This window comes from Passer domesticus, chromosome 1 (assembly GCF_036417665.1).
Source record: "Passer domesticus isolate bPasDom1 chromosome 1, bPasDom1.hap1, whole genome shotgun sequence".
Classification (NCBI taxonomy): domain Eukaryota; kingdom Metazoa; phylum Chordata; class Aves; order Passeriformes; family Passeridae; genus Passer; species Passer domesticus.
The window spans coordinates 1,261,782-1,276,854 of record NC_087474.1 but is presented as its reverse complement, the minus strand read 5'-3'; the positions used below and the strand labels follow the sequence as shown (position 1 = coordinate 1,276,854).

At 45.6% G+C, this 15,073-nt stretch overlaps 1 long non-coding RNA gene across 1 annotated transcript in view; it reads left to right on the top strand.

Annotated features, from left to right (window-relative positions):
- The first annotated feature begins 2,221 nt into the window (after nt 1-2,221).
- LOC135286788 (uncharacterized) overlaps nt 2,222-15,073 on the top strand; it is a 30,660-nt gene continuing 17,808 nt past the window's right edge. The window contains exons 1-3 of the long non-coding RNA XR_010350838.1: nt 2,222-2,308; nt 4,719-4,959; nt 9,389-9,416. This is a non-coding gene — a long non-coding RNA (uncharacterized LOC135286788). The remainder of the gene's footprint in view (nt 2,309-4,718; nt 4,960-9,388; nt 9,417-15,073) is intronic.

The window sequence follows — 15,073 nt, the reverse complement described above, 5'->3', positions numbered from 1 at the left end:
TGGAAAACTCTCTGGTTAATACTGACTGCCTTTCCTCACTTTCTGTCTCTCAGGTTGTGATTTCCTTGAATTAAGGCTCCAACTTTGGGTTTTGATCCACTGAGAGAGAGCAGAGGTTTGTGAGACCCTGCAGATGCCCCCAGCAGTGGGTTCTTCCTTTGGAGGGATGTGCACAAATTGGAAAGTTGTTTTGTAAAAAAAGAAAATTTTTCCCTTTTCCAAACGGCTCCAGGCTGGATTGGCTTGGACGCGCGGCCGCTCTCTGCAAATTCCCCCCTTGCCGAGGATGCTCCTCATGGATTTGGCTGCTCCCTTTCCAAGCAGTACTGCCAGCAGTGCCAGCTCCTCAGGAATTTCCAACACAGGCATATTTGTGGTCATTTCTCCTCGTTTCGTAGGGCCTTGCTCAGCAGTACTTGGAACACGTTGGCCTCGTGGATTTCTGGCAGGAGGCTGGAGAGCTGTGGTCCCTCTAGGAACAGTCTGTCTGTCTGTCTGTCTGTCAGTTCTATCTGTATTTTGAGCAAGCTCAGCTGTGCCTGGGGTGGGCCTTTCCTTCTCAGGGATACCCATCAAAGGCCCATCCCCTCTCTGAGAAGCAGCTGCCCTGGTTTTCCTGATTTTACTTTTATTTTACTAAACAGGACCATGGGATCATCTTTGCCATGAGTCCCCTTCAACCTGCTCCATAGATAGCTTGCTCCTGCTGCATTTTTAATCTTTTAAAAAGGACATATATTCAAAATTTTGAATGTGGCCTTCTCTGCTCTGCTATTCACAGCAGAAAAGTCACAGATGCCATTCACTCCTTCCCCCCTCTTCCTTTTCCCCCCTAAATCTTGATGAATAAACAAGAAGCATGAAAAACAGGACAGTTTTAGCTTTCCCTACTGTCTTTGAGGGTCAGTGAATAATTAAAACTCCCCAGCACAGTTCACAGCACCTTTGGGGTTGTAAAAAGATCTGATTAATAATGTGGAAATAAAAGTTCACTGTTCTGTTTGCCCCATGATGGCACCAAGTGACCCAACCACCCCAGAATTGACAAAAAAACCCAATGAGCCAATGGTGAAACATCTCTAAATAAGGAGAGAAAAGAGGGATTCTAAAAATGAACGATGTCTCATCTCAGCATGTGGGAAAATTCTGAGGTTATTGCTGGGGGCCAAATATAAAAAGCAGCTCTCCATATGTTCTCTTGATGAATTTGAAGCAGGGGACCGCGCTGTGGTTGAGGTTTGCAGCTCAGATATGGAGTGATACAGTCACAGAAAAATTTGGCACGGCAGCCGAAGGTCGGGAACGGCGGCGCAGACACAAATGGAAAGTTGGGAGGCAGGACAAAGGTTAGGAAGTAGCAAAGGGATCAAACAGCCTCAGGAGCAAGACCCAAACGCAACGTCTGCAGTGACTCATCCGTGCACTGTTCCCGGCAGGATATGGGATGGAGTTTGTTTTTTAGATTGGATATTAGGAAAAATTTATCCATGGAAAGGATGCTCAAGCATTGGACCAGGCTGCCCAGGGAAGTGGTGGAATTGCTGTCCTTGGAAGTGTTAAAAGATTTCTGGACAAGAAATTATTTATTGGTGGACATGGTTGGGCTCGATGATCTGCGTGGTCCTGTCCAACTTCCCTGATTCCATGGCTGTCTCCTCATGGTTCAGCCCCTCCAAGCTGAGTTTGCCTGGATTCCTGGTGGGAATCTGTCTCTTCTCTCCTTATTTTGGTTTGCCAGACTCCCTCCAAGTCCCTGCATGTGGGAACCTCAATCACCTGCAGTGATTGTCTCCCTTCCTTCCCATTCCCAAGACAATTTTCCCTGGCAGCCAGACCATAAGACGGGGAGATTCAGGTCAGAGGAGGCTTCAGCTCACCTTGTCCAACCTCGTGCTCAAAGCAGGGTCAGAGATGAGGAGAATTCACAGATGGGTGGATGAGCTCTCGCCTTACACCCAGTTTTTGTGAAAAAAACTATGAAAAAGGACTCAGGAAAATATTTCTCATCTGCCATTGAGGGATGGCCTTTCATGAGCCAGGCAGGGTGGCATGTCACTGGTCACCCCCAGCCCTGGGACAAGCAGTGATGTCAGGCTGGCAGAATTCCTTTGGGCCTCTGGAAAAGCCACTCGTTTCAAAATGACCCAAAGCTGTGAAGAAGGGCCCTTGTTTCTCTTGCTCCAGGGATTCTGAATTCAGCATTGCTCATCATTTACAGGGAATGGAATCAAAAGATGGAATTCTAGGAGCAGAGTGACTGATCCAGAGCTAAATTAAAGAACAGAGCTGGTGCTGAAGACAACACTGGGTAAGTCTGGCTGCTCTAGGAAGTGGTTTCAAAGTCTCCACTGCTACAAAATTACTTTTATTTTGTGGCTTATTGATCATCTGAAGTGTGCAACGGCATCATCCTCATTGTCCGGGTGAAAACTGGGGTTGGTATAAAGGAAAAAGGAGGTGTGATGTTCATTTCAGTCATTATTACCCACTTAAAATCAGAAATCTTATATAAAATATTTTTTTTTAATGTTTTCCTTTAGAGGGAAAATTATCTGATTCCACAGGATCCTGTCATAAATGAATCCATGTCAGGGGATCATTCTGAGGATTAGGAATGGAAGAGGGGTGAATCAAAGTGAGCTAAATACTTCGTTTCAGTATATTACCTCTGATCTGCAAACCTGTTCTGCTGAGAATTCTTTTTCCAACATTAAGGCATTAATTTACTGAGCAATAACAATGACAGAAACCTCCAAATTAGTTAATTATTAGGCCTTGGGTGCTCCAGATTCTGATATAAACTAATTTTCCCCTTTGAAGCCTACAATTTTTATCCTCTGCTCTTGATCACAGGCTTCTCACTGGGAGCAGATAAGGCTTCAGGATTAGTTACCAGGCTTAGTGTGATGGGTGCCCTTAATGACTCCTGCTCAGTGATTTTTCCAACTTTCTTAACTCCCTTTGACGTCCTGACCTGCTTCTCCCAGATCCACAAGGCTGCCACGTCTCCTTGGATGTCTGTCTTTGCAGAGAGCCCTAAGAATTCCCTGAGGCTGAGCTATCAGCTGGTTTTCATCTTATTTCTATCTTTTTATTATTAATTTTTTTTGTTTTCCCGCCGCCCTGCTTTCCTGGGCTTTTGTTTAGATCCAGAAAAATCAATAAATATCCCGGCAAAAGGCGTTCCTGGAAGGTTGGGGTGCACGGAGCCACAGGAGCCATTAAAAGTGTCTGCAGGGCACAGTTCCCAGGCCGTGCATGTGGGGGTGGGATTTCTCTCATTTTAATATCAGATGTCTGCAAATTATTGAAGTCTGTGCAAGTCACTCAATTCTGCCTTTACAGCCTCCAGACACCCCTTCCCTCCCTGGCCTCCAGGTTCAATTTCATTCAAGGCCTCTAGAAACCTGTTTGAAAGAAAAATAAAAGCAAAGCCAACCAAGCAAAACACCCCAAATGGGTTTTCCTTCGCAGCAGGTAGAATTTGAAGGCTGTCAGACAGGGCTGTCTCTGAGCATCTCAGGGATTTTTAAAATCAATTTTACTTCCAGCTGCTCTCTCTTCTCCAAATTTTCCTCACCAGAGACTCTCTTAACCCCAGCCCATTACAGCTGACTCAAAGCCCTGCACGTCAAATAAAGAACAGCCACATTTTCAGCAAAGTAGGGTCAGTTCTGGTTTAATTCAAAATGGAAAGCCAGGTGCTTTAAGTGCACTTTGCAAGAGGGGGTTAAGTTACAAAAATAAACTTCCTCGCGCTGGCACAGGCTCATGGGGAAGGAGCAAAAGAAAAATTATGCTCATCCAATTCTATACAGCTTGGCAGGAGATGGGAAAAGCAGAGCAGGGTTTCTAGGAAAGCTCAGGGAAAGTCACTGCTTAGAAAGCTGATCTGGTGAATTTTGCTTTTTACCTTTTTTTATTTTCCTTTTTTTTTTTTTTTTCCTGGATTCTCACAAAACCACACAGGCCAGGAGGGATTGACTTCAGTGTCTGCCACAGAGCACTGGTCCAGAAAGAAGCTTTGTGCAGATGATTCTGTGTTTGCTGAGTGTTTCTGTGGCCCTGTTTGAAGACATAAAAAGAAAGTCCCAAAGTGCAAAGAGCACCAAAATCCTCTTTGAAGTTCCAGCCATGTGGAAAGCCAGACACAGTTGATGTCTTTATCTATATTTGATTTAAAAATCATTGAAGTTATGACCTTAAAATAAGAGTTGTTATTATCTCCAGATCCCTTGGAAAGACAAGGATTGGATTTGGAGGTGTTAAGCTCATCCTATTCCACTTTTCTCTCAAGCTCTTCTTGTCCTGCAAAGCATCTGGACCTTCCCCAGGTGTCCTTGGTTCTGGTTATCCAGGAGCACTCCTCCAGGTCTCTGCTCCTGCTTTTCCAAGGGATTTGGTGCACACTGATAAAGGGGGTTGGGATCCTTGTGGGGTTTTGCTTCACATCCCTGAGTGCTGGATGATGAGGCTGGGACTTTTCCTCTGGTACAGACATTAACTGTGATCCTCTGGAATGAGTGAAATTAAGGGAAAAGAGGATTCCTTGAGCATTTTTTTCCAATGTGACCCCATCAGCAAAATGGAAACTGACAGAGAATTAATTTATGGATATTTGGAATTCAGAAAAAAGCACAATGTGAATAAATCAGTAAATGCTGATGTTTAAAGATAGGTCTTCACAAAAATAAAACTGTTGGTGTTTTGGTTTTCAGGAGCATCTCAGGTGGTGTTGGACATGGTGTTGGTGTTTGGGAAAGGGAATAAAGGCCTTCGATCACCCATGACCAGCTCGGAGAAAAGGAAAATGACCTTCCCTTTAAAAAAGCTGGAAGGTTTAAAATTGTTCCAGCATTTTGAAGGTCTGACCATGCCCTCAGTCACACTGGGAAGATGGAGCAGTAATCATATGATTTTTTTTCACTTACATATTCCACATAATGAAGGAAAACCAAGGTAAGAGCACATGGACCCAACCAAAATGGGGAAATCCAGGGATTGCAGGAGTTGTCACAATCTTTACCTGGAGGGATTTTTAGGCATCCCTCACTCCAGAAGACAAGTAAATAGGAGAAAACATTTGTTTTCTTTTACCTAATCCTCAGAGGTGCAGAAGAAACCTTAAAGAGGCAAAATGGAAAAATTTCGAATATAAGAAGGCAAATAAAGAGCCTACATTTATTTTTGCCGAAGTCTGATGAAGTTTAAGTTCATTATAAGCCCAGGGTGGGAGGGGGGAAGGCAGTGAGAGGGGCTGACTCATGTTTTTTGAATGTTTGGGGTTAGCACCAGTGTGTTTGGCGAATTCTTCTGTGTACTTAATACGTGTGAAGGAAATTATAATTGGTCCATAGATGATTTGTTAACTAAAAATAGGGGCTAAAGCTGTAAAAATATTTGTAACATAAAATTTCAGCAGCTCTTCATCATTCTTTAGTGCTTTTCCCCAAGCACGTTGCGAGCTATGGGGTCTCTAAACACCTCTCCAGGGTAATTTATTGGAGAGCTGATGGCAAAGCTGAAGATGAATTTCAGCACTTGGGGTGAGATCTGCAAAGGCAGCCCAACCAGACGAGGACCTACCAAGGAAATGGAGCAACTGCTTCTCCATCACAACATGGAATTCCCTCGCTGATCTCAGTGTTGTCACCCTGCCAGCACCTTTTGGGCTGTTAGGGATTTGTATTTCTGAGTGAGGGTGCAGCAGCTGAGGTTTGGCTGTCTGAACAACCTCCCCTCAGTGGCTGAAAATGTCCCTAAAGCCATAAACTCATCCCAGGATTTGCCCATCATTTGCTGTCATCTTTCCAGTCCTAATTTTTCATGTCCTTTCCATACTTTGAACAACTTTCTGCCTGTGTTCAGCCACTTCTTCCTTTGAAAAAAATAGCAAAACACCTTTTTGGACACCCCTTTTTCATGCAGCTCAAACAGAATGTTCCCAGATGTCCTCAGCAAACGTTGCATGAGAGGAGCCCTGAGTGAGTCAGCCCTGTGTGGTCTCACTCGTTACGTGGCACGTCACCTCATTTTTTTGGGTACACGTAGGGAAAGTCACAGGGTGAAGCTGGAATTGATTGAAAGTCCAGTTGAACTTGGTGGAAAAATTCCTCTCTTGACCTTCCCAAGCTTTGGCTGCTTTCCAGGCTCATGATGTTCACACCTCCTTAATGCAACCCCCGGCACTTGAGTCACGTCGCGCTGGGGCGGGGGAAATGTCAGGTAATGTGGCCTCAGCAGCCACCCTGGAGGGGACTCAGCCTTTCCCAGCCCTACCCCACTCCAGCCTGGAGTTTATGACGTGCTCCTTGTCCCAGTGCATCCCAACCCAGCAGCAGATTTGGTCTCCATGTAACGGGAGCTGCCCCCAACACCTCGGCCTTGACCTCAGCCTTGCTCCCACTCCTCTCCATGAGTTCTGCCCCCTCCCCAGCCATTCCCCCCTCCTCTTCCTCTCCCCAATCCCATGACAGCGCCGTGGCCAGCTCCAAAAATCTTTCAACTGGAGTTCCTGCTCCCTGAAATTATGGGAGATGTTTTGTGGGATGGCCGAGGCCTGCTCAGCGTTACCTCCCTGTCGCTTCTCATTTGCCCTTTAATAATAAGTGGATGAACTCGAGCAAATCCCACAAATTCCTCTGCTTTCCCCTTTTCGCCTTCCCATCTCATCTCTCTTTTGCTGCTCTGCAACTCTCAACCAACCCCTTCTCTGTGGCGTTCACATTCTCTGAAAAATCCCTTCACCCAGGATTTTTCTCCTGGGAAGCTGAGAAGCCTCAGAGAAAAAGGAAAACAATATTATCTCATTTGCTTCTCCTGTGTTTTGTGACTTTGGAATGTGCTTGGAGATTGTTTACCCACAGGTGATTGTTTCATTGGATTCTGCTGTGAGTTGTTTTGACTCTTTGGCCAATCAGGGCCAAGCTGTGACAGACTCTGGAAAGAGTCATGAGTTTTCATTATTATCTTTTTGACCTTCTGTAAGTATCCTTTCTGTATTCTTTAATATAATATAGTATCATAAAATAATTAATTAGCCTTCTGAGAACATGGAGTCAGATTCAGCATTCCTCCCTTTGTCGGGGCTCTCTGCAAATACAATACTTCACTCCCATCAAACCCAAGTCAAAAATCAAGTTAAAAACCACTGTCCCTTAAGCAGCTCTCATGTGTGTGAAAACAGCCTCAACATTAAAGTTATTCATCGATGCAGGAGTGGAGACCTTGGGAGGGAATTCCTCTGGCAATGGGAGCACCTTGTTATCAGGCAGTTAATTTAATTTTTAATTTCATTCTCCACAATGGGGTCATGAAGGCAAAAAGCTGAAGAAATCCTTGTCCCCCTTGCTGTCACCTATCCCATAGGTCCAGAGCAGATGCCTGCACCAGAGGGAAGGCACAGCCTCCACATCCAGCATTCAGAAATGGAATTTTTCCCCCTTAGGGGAATTGTGCTGCTTGCAGGCACTGGATTGAATTACAGGTCACATCTTTATTTGGGATGAAATCAGCAGTTACGTGGATCCCCATGACCTGACAAGCCAGTTTTCATTTATCCAGGTCATTATCCATCCATTCCCTCCCTGCCTTACCAGCACGGTCTGGTTTGAGTAGAACATGACTGATGTCAAAACATGGAAGGGTAATTTGGAGGAGAGAAGTTGGGATCATGGATGAATCACAAGCTGCTTGCCCCATGGATGGAATGTCTCAGCAGTGTGGGAATCCAGTGCCCAGCAGTGATGGAGTCAATGGTTTCCTGAAGTCAGAAATTACAAGAAAATTTTATTTTTAATTTAAAAAAATATTTTAAAATAGTTTTCATTTTTATTTAAATGGTTTTTATTTTTGTCCCAGATGGACCCATTAGATTGTTTGTTGTGACTCTAAGGCTTTATACTGAGAAGAAATGGACGTTTTACTTAATTAAAAAAAATAAATAAAAATAATTAAATAAATATTTTATTAAGCAAGAAAAAATTATTAAATAAAAAAATACCTCAAATCACTATTTTATGTTTGGCCCATTTTTTCAAGAAGCAAGGCCACCATTATCCACTTTCTTTGCATTGATCTAGGAAAAAAAAAAAAAAAAAAACAAACAAAAAACTACTTTATTGTTTTCTTTAGAAAAGTAACATCACCCAGCCATCAGCATCCCCATCCCTGGAGGTTTCCAAGGCCAGGCTGGATGGGAATGAGATGATCTTTGAGGTCCCTTCCAACCCAAACCACTCTGGGATTCTATAAAAGGGGGTTTTTAAGTGCAGCACTCGGTTCTGGATTTCTGCAGCCATGACTCAATCAGAGCTCCCATCCCATCCCATCCCATCCCATCCCATCCCATCCCATCCCATCCCATCCCATCCCATCCCATCCCATCCCATCCCATCCCACCCCATCCCACCCCATCCCACCCCATCCCATCCCATCCCATCCCATCCCATCCCATCCCATCCCATCCCATCCCATCCCATCCCATCCCATCCCATCCCATCCCATCCCATTCCCTGAGGAAGGAAGGAATTCAGCCCATGGGATTTGTCCTGCTCTGCCTGTGAGAGACTATTGGGGTTTTTGGGAATCTGAGCTTATTGGATGCGTGTGATGAAGGGCTTTAAAAATCCATTTGATCTTAGTGCTGAATTTATAAGAGTTTAAGAACTCATCTGGGTAAAAATCAACCTTGGTGATCCTTGTGGGTCCTTTCCAGCTCAGGAGATTCCAGGACTCAGGGATTGTCTCAACAACATGGCTGCTAAAAATTGAATTAATTGTTTCGTTAACCGAAACCAACAAGCGTTTCAGTTCTTTTGGCATAAATGTGACATTTTCTTGTGTAATTAAGGACCTCCCTCAATTTCCATGTGAGAACTTAAGTGTGGGTTTAACCTGCAGCTCATTTTTGGATCCTTTGCTGAACCAAGGCTTTGATATCAATTATTTTTCTGCTTTGCCCTCATCATTTCTCAGCCTTTTCCTCATCTGCTCCTTCTAATCTCACCTTGTTTTGTATAAATAAATCCTAAATAAGTATCACTTTTTGTCCTATAGATAATTGTTTATCTTGAACCAGTTTTGCTGTTTTTTAGAGTGGAAGGCAACCTGAAAGATCCAGGTGCAGAACCCCATAGCTCAGTGGCTTAAATCCAATATTTGGATGGATCCAGTCAAATTCACATTAATTAACTGTACTCCTCAACTGTTATCCTGCATTTTGTCTCCCCACCTGTTGCTCCTTTGTTAAATAAAAATATTATCTTGGTTCACACTGTTTAAATTTGAACACAGAACTGAGGTGGGCTTTGCTTGGCAAAGGAAAATATTGCAAAGGTTGCTGAAAACTGTGATTTCTATATGATTTTTTTTTATTTTGCCTTTACAGGTGAATTCAACCCAGGTCTACAAATGAGGTGAGTTTAAACTCCTAACTGCTTTATCAGTGAAGTGATAAATTTGTTGGACCTGTTTCCTGAGGATATTTGTTTTCTTTTCCCCACTTATGCTGAGAGTTGGGACATTATTTTTCTGTAGAAAGGCCACTTCCAGCTGAAACAGCTCCAGGCTTTGCTAAAATATAAATTTGTTTCAATGACTTCTACAGGAAAAGAAATAACAAAAATACCCTGAAAAGAGCAGGACCTCAATCAAAATTTGGTTCCCCAAGCTTCATGAACAGCTCTGTCACAAATTCCCTCTGTAACTTGGGAATGTGATGTTACCTCTTTACCTTATTTATGAATTGATGGAAAATGTGAAAAATGCTCCCTTTGTCTCATCCCTGTGCACTGACCATTCTGCACTGATTTGTGCAGGTTTTATAATAACTGTGTGTAATTAGGTGTCACTTAAAGGTCCCTTTATCAAGGCAGAATAATGCACACATTTATATTTATATTTCTATATGTATAAGAATCCAGCCTTTCATCTTTTGGTGCCTTGATCTGCGGTGACCATGATAATTGTTGCTTTGTGCCTGAGCTCTTTGATGCAGGGAGATTTCCAGCTCCATCACTGTCAGGATTCCCTGGCTGAGTGAGGACTTTGTTCTTTGCTGGGCCTACCACAACATTCCCTATTCCCTAAAACACAGCAGATGTCTCAACTCGCACTGTAAGGTAGGGCTGGAACCACCCCTGGCCCATTCAGTGTCCAAAATTCAATGGGTTCCCCTTAGAAAATGGCAATTAAAGTTAAATATCATGGACACGGTGCGGGGTTTTGCCCCTGGGTCATTTTCTGAAAGCTGCTGGAGAACAGAACGAGCCCTTTCCTTTCTGACTCCTCTGTCACACTCAAATTTCACCACAGCAACGTCCCAGCCTTTCTGCACAGATGGACACACAGAAAATTGTGAGGCTGGGACTTGTCTTCAGCAGAAAACTGAGCTCTGCTAACTTGGATCTTTTCCATGAACCAGAAGGAGAAACCACTTTTGCTTTCCTACAGAATTTAAATCATGTCTGGGATAGAGGGAGAAGGACCCCCAATGGAGAAACGAAGGGTGGGTGTCACCACAGGTCATCATGACAAAATAATAATATAAATTTAATATTAAAAAATACTTTTTCAGCTCTGAAATCATGCTCCAGGCTCCATCAGCTCCCCTGTCTGCACTCAAATCCCTGCTGCCATCAAATCCCAAGGTTCAGGTGAAGTGTCCTGGTGCAGGTCCATCTCTTTGTCACTTTTCAGTGAGTCCCATGATGCTGCTAAAGTGAATTGGCACGAATTTAAATAATAAAATTATTATTAAAAAATAATAATTTTTAAATCAGCTTGTTTTTTAAATATTTTCCTGTATTTTCCCCCTTCACCTTCAGAATATGAAATAATAATAAAAATATATGGAGATTAGAAAAAGAAAAGCAGCTAAGCAGAAACTACCTTTTACATCCTAATTTCTTGCTGCCAAAATTATAGTGCCATTTGGGAAGAGAAGAAAAGGAAAGAAATAAATTTTTTTTCTGTGAGTTTTCACCAACTTAAATTGATTCATTTTTTTGAGTAGTTCGTACCCGGAGGCACAGCTGAACATCACTTTGCTGTGCAGGTGACAGGATTTGGCCTGACCAAATGATGAAATCCCAACAGCGTGATAAAAACCCTAAATAATTATAGATTAAGTCATATCTGAAACCTATTTGGCCACAGACAGATTTGTATCAGTGACAGGAGTGACACCAGCCCTGTGCTGCCCCAGATTTCCACCTCTGAGTGACTCACTGGGATGTTAGGAGGGAGCTCAAACAATCACGGATTTCTACCAGCCCTTTTCTCTCCTGGAACTCAGCAGCTTTCCTGGTGAGGATTTCTCCAGCCCCTTTTCTCCTGGAGAAGGATTCTCCAATTCCTTTTCTTGAGAGGGTCTCTCCAGCCTCTTTTCTCCTGGAAAGGGTTTCTCCAGCCCCTTTTCTTTTTGTCCTGGAGAGGTTCTCTCCTGCCTCTTTTCTCATGGGGAAAGTCTCTCCTTTTTCACCTAAAACTCAGCAGCTTTCCTGGGGAGAGTTTCTCCAGTCCCTTTTTCTGCCTGGGAAGGGTGTCTCCAATTCCTTTTCTCCTGGGGAGGGTTTCTCCAATCCCTTTTCTCCTGAAGAGGGATTCTCTAATCCCTTTTCTCCTGGAGAGGGATTCTCCAATTCCTTTCTCCCAGGAAGGGTTTCTCCAGCTCCTTTTCCCCCTAAAACTAAGCAGCTTTCCTGGGGAGAGTTTCTCCATCCCCCTTTTCTCCTGGGGAGGATTTCTTCAATCCCTTTTCTCCTGGGGAGGGTCTCTCCAGCACTGTTTCTCCCTGGAAGGGTGTCTCCAGCCCCCTGTCTCCTGGGAAGGGTCTGTCCAGCCCCTTTTTCTCCTGGGGAGGGTTTCTCCAGCCCCTTTTTTTCTGGAACTCAGCAGCTTTCCTGGGAAAGTCTCTCCAGCCTCTTTTCTCTTGGGGAGAGTTTCTCCATCCCCTTTTTCTCCTGCGGAGGATTTCTCCAGCCCTGTTTCTCCAGGGGAGGGTCTCTCCAGCCCTTTTCTCTCAGGGAGGGTCTCTCCAGGACCGTCTCGCTGCTGTAAGCTGAGCCAGTCAGGCAGGAGGTTTTAGCCCGCCTGAGGAATTTGGAGGAAGGGTTTCTAAGCTGCTCAGCACATAAGCCATGCGAGCATATGGCCCTAAATCCCATAAGCTCGGGCACTTAGGGCTGATACAATGGCACTCCATGGGCTCCTCGCAGTGATGCTGCTCTGAGGGAACGGGGATGCAGCAGGGAAGGGCTCGGGGCAGCTCCTCAGGCTTTGCTGCCTCAGGAAAAGTGGCAAATGTGCGTTTTCCACACAGCAATTCCCCATGGCAGCCGCTTTTTGGAGCCCCCGACAAAGAGATGGAGCTGTCGGCATCCTCTGCCAGGGGAGGTTTGGGGACAGCAGTGCTGATGTCCCCAGGGCACAGCTGAGCTTTCCCTTCTTATCCCTTGGCTGAGGATGAGGAGAGTCCATCCAGCCTTCTCATCCCTCCCTGCTCCTCCAGTGTGTGGCTCAGGGAATCAGGGGATGACAGAAAATCCTGAGCTGGGATGCACAGGGATCATCCAGTCCAACTGCTGAGCTGAGACACACAGGGATCATCCAGTCCAATTCCTTATCTGGATGGGGCACACAGGGATCATCCAGTCCAAATCCTGATCTGGATGGGACACACAGGGATCATCCAGTCCAATTCCTGAGCTAGGACACACAGGGATCATCCAGTCCAAATCCTGATCTGGGACAGACAGGGATCATCCAGTCCAGCTCCTGAGCTGGGACACACAGGGATCATCCAGTCCAACTCCTACCCTGCACAGCACACACAGGGATCATCCAGTCCAAATCCTGATCTGGGACACACAGGGATCATCCAGTCCAAATCCTGATCTGGGACATACAGGGATCATCCAGTCCAAGTGCTGATCTTTGACACACAGGGATCATCCACTCCAGCTCCTGATCCTGCCCAGGACGATCCCAGAAATCCCATCCTGTGCCTGTCAGTGCTGTCTGAACACTCCTGGAGCTTTGGCAGCTTTGGGAACGTTCTCATTCCCTGCAGACCGTGATGTTTAGGCTCTGTGTTTTCTGTTGGGTGCCCACCACCATCCCCTCGTGCCAAACCCAAGACACCATACAGGATTTTTATCCCGATTCACTTCCATTTGGTTACGAGCCGATCGTGGCATTTCCTAGCGGGGCTGGCTGAGCAGCACCACCCCCTTCCTCCCCTCTCAGATGTCCCGGGGCTGAAGGGGCTAATCCTTTACATTAACCAGCCCATTAACCATTGTGCCTGTAAAAACACCCAGCTTGTCACAATGACTCCTGGCTCTGCTCCCTCCTGTCCATCAACTTGATCGAAGATAATGTGTAAGGGGATAGCTCGGCCGCTGTGTGCTGTTGACACTGGGAAGAAAGATCCCGGGGCTGAAGTGCCACTCAGGTTACAGATGAGCTGGAAAATCCACCCACTCCTGAGAGTGGTGACAGCTTTGTATACAAACTGCTGCTGCAGTGATCGGCAAGGGCTCGGCAGGCAGGGCTGCGAGGAGCCGGCAGGGACGGGGCTGGGGATGCTGCTGGAGGTCAGCGGGGGCAGCTCCTTTGGAACCTCGGTGGTGGAGCATGAGTGGAGCGAGTTATCAGCTTTGGAGAAATCAGACAGGGGGATCTGCTCACTTTCCTTTTTGGGCTGTGCAGCACAAGGGGCTGGGGAGGTGCTGGATGCACAACAACGTTGTGGTGGCTCTTGCAAACACTCCAGGCTGTGGTGGATAGTTTCTAAGAGCCTTTCCAGTCTGCTGCCAGAATTCTGGCATCCCAACCATGGCATCAGGGCCAGCAGTGTCCCACTGGGAAGCTCTGCCTTGTCCTCCTGCTCTGCCACCGAGCAGAGCCACTGCTTCATCTCACACCAGTTTTATAAATGCTTCAATATTAACTTTTTTTCAAGTTTGCCAGCTGAGTCATCTCCTTTTAAACTTTGATGATGGAGCATGAGTGGAACGAGTTATCAGCTTAAGAGAAACCAAACAGGGGGATCTGCTCACTTTCCTTTTAGGGCTGGGCAGCACAAGGGGCAGGGGAGGTGCTGGATGAACACCAGCGTTGTGGTGGCTCTTGCAAACACTGTGGTGGATAATTCCTAAAAGTCATCCCCGTTTGCTGCCAGAATTTTGGCATCAGGGCCAGCAGTGTCCCACTGGGAAGCTCTGCCTTGTCCTCCTGCTCTGCCACCGACACTCCACTGCTTCATCTCACACCAGGAGTCTTATAAATGCTTCAAGGCAAGGCTTCAATATTAACTTTTTTTTCAACTTTGCCCATTGGGTTACCTCCTTTGAAACCTTGGTGTTGGAGCATGAATGGAGTGAGTTATCAGTTTAAGAAAAATCAGACAGGGGGATCTGCTCACTTTCCTTTTTGGGCTGGGCAACACAAGGAGCAGGGGAGGTGCTGGATGAACACCAAGGTTGTGGTGGCTCTTGCAAACACTCCAGGCTGTGGTGGATAATTCCTAAAAGCCATCCCCCTTTGCTGCCAGAATTTTGGCATCCCAGCCATGGCAGCAGGGCCAGCAGTGTCCCCTGAGAAGCTCTGCCTTGTCCTCCTGCTCTGACACCAAAATTACACTTCTTCATCTCACACCAGTTTTATAAATACTTCAATATTAAGTTTTTTCAAGTTTGCCAGCTGAGTCATCTCCTTTTAAACCTTGGTGTTGGAGCATGAATGGAGTGAGTTATCAGCTTAAGAGAAACCAAACATGGGGAACTGCTCACTTTCCTTTTGGGCTGGGCAGCACAAGGGGCAGGGGAGGAGTTGGATGCACACCAAGGTTCTGGTGGCCATGAGTTGCTCTTGCAAACTCTCTAGGCTGTGGTGGATAATTCCTAAGAGCCTTTCCAGTCCGCTGCCAGAATTTTGGCATCCCAGCCATGGTATCAGGGCCAGCAGTGTCCCATCCATGACACCAGCACCCCACACTCCACTGCTTCATCTCACACCAGGAGTTTTATAAATGCTTCAAGGCAAGGCTTAAATACTAACTTTTGTTTTC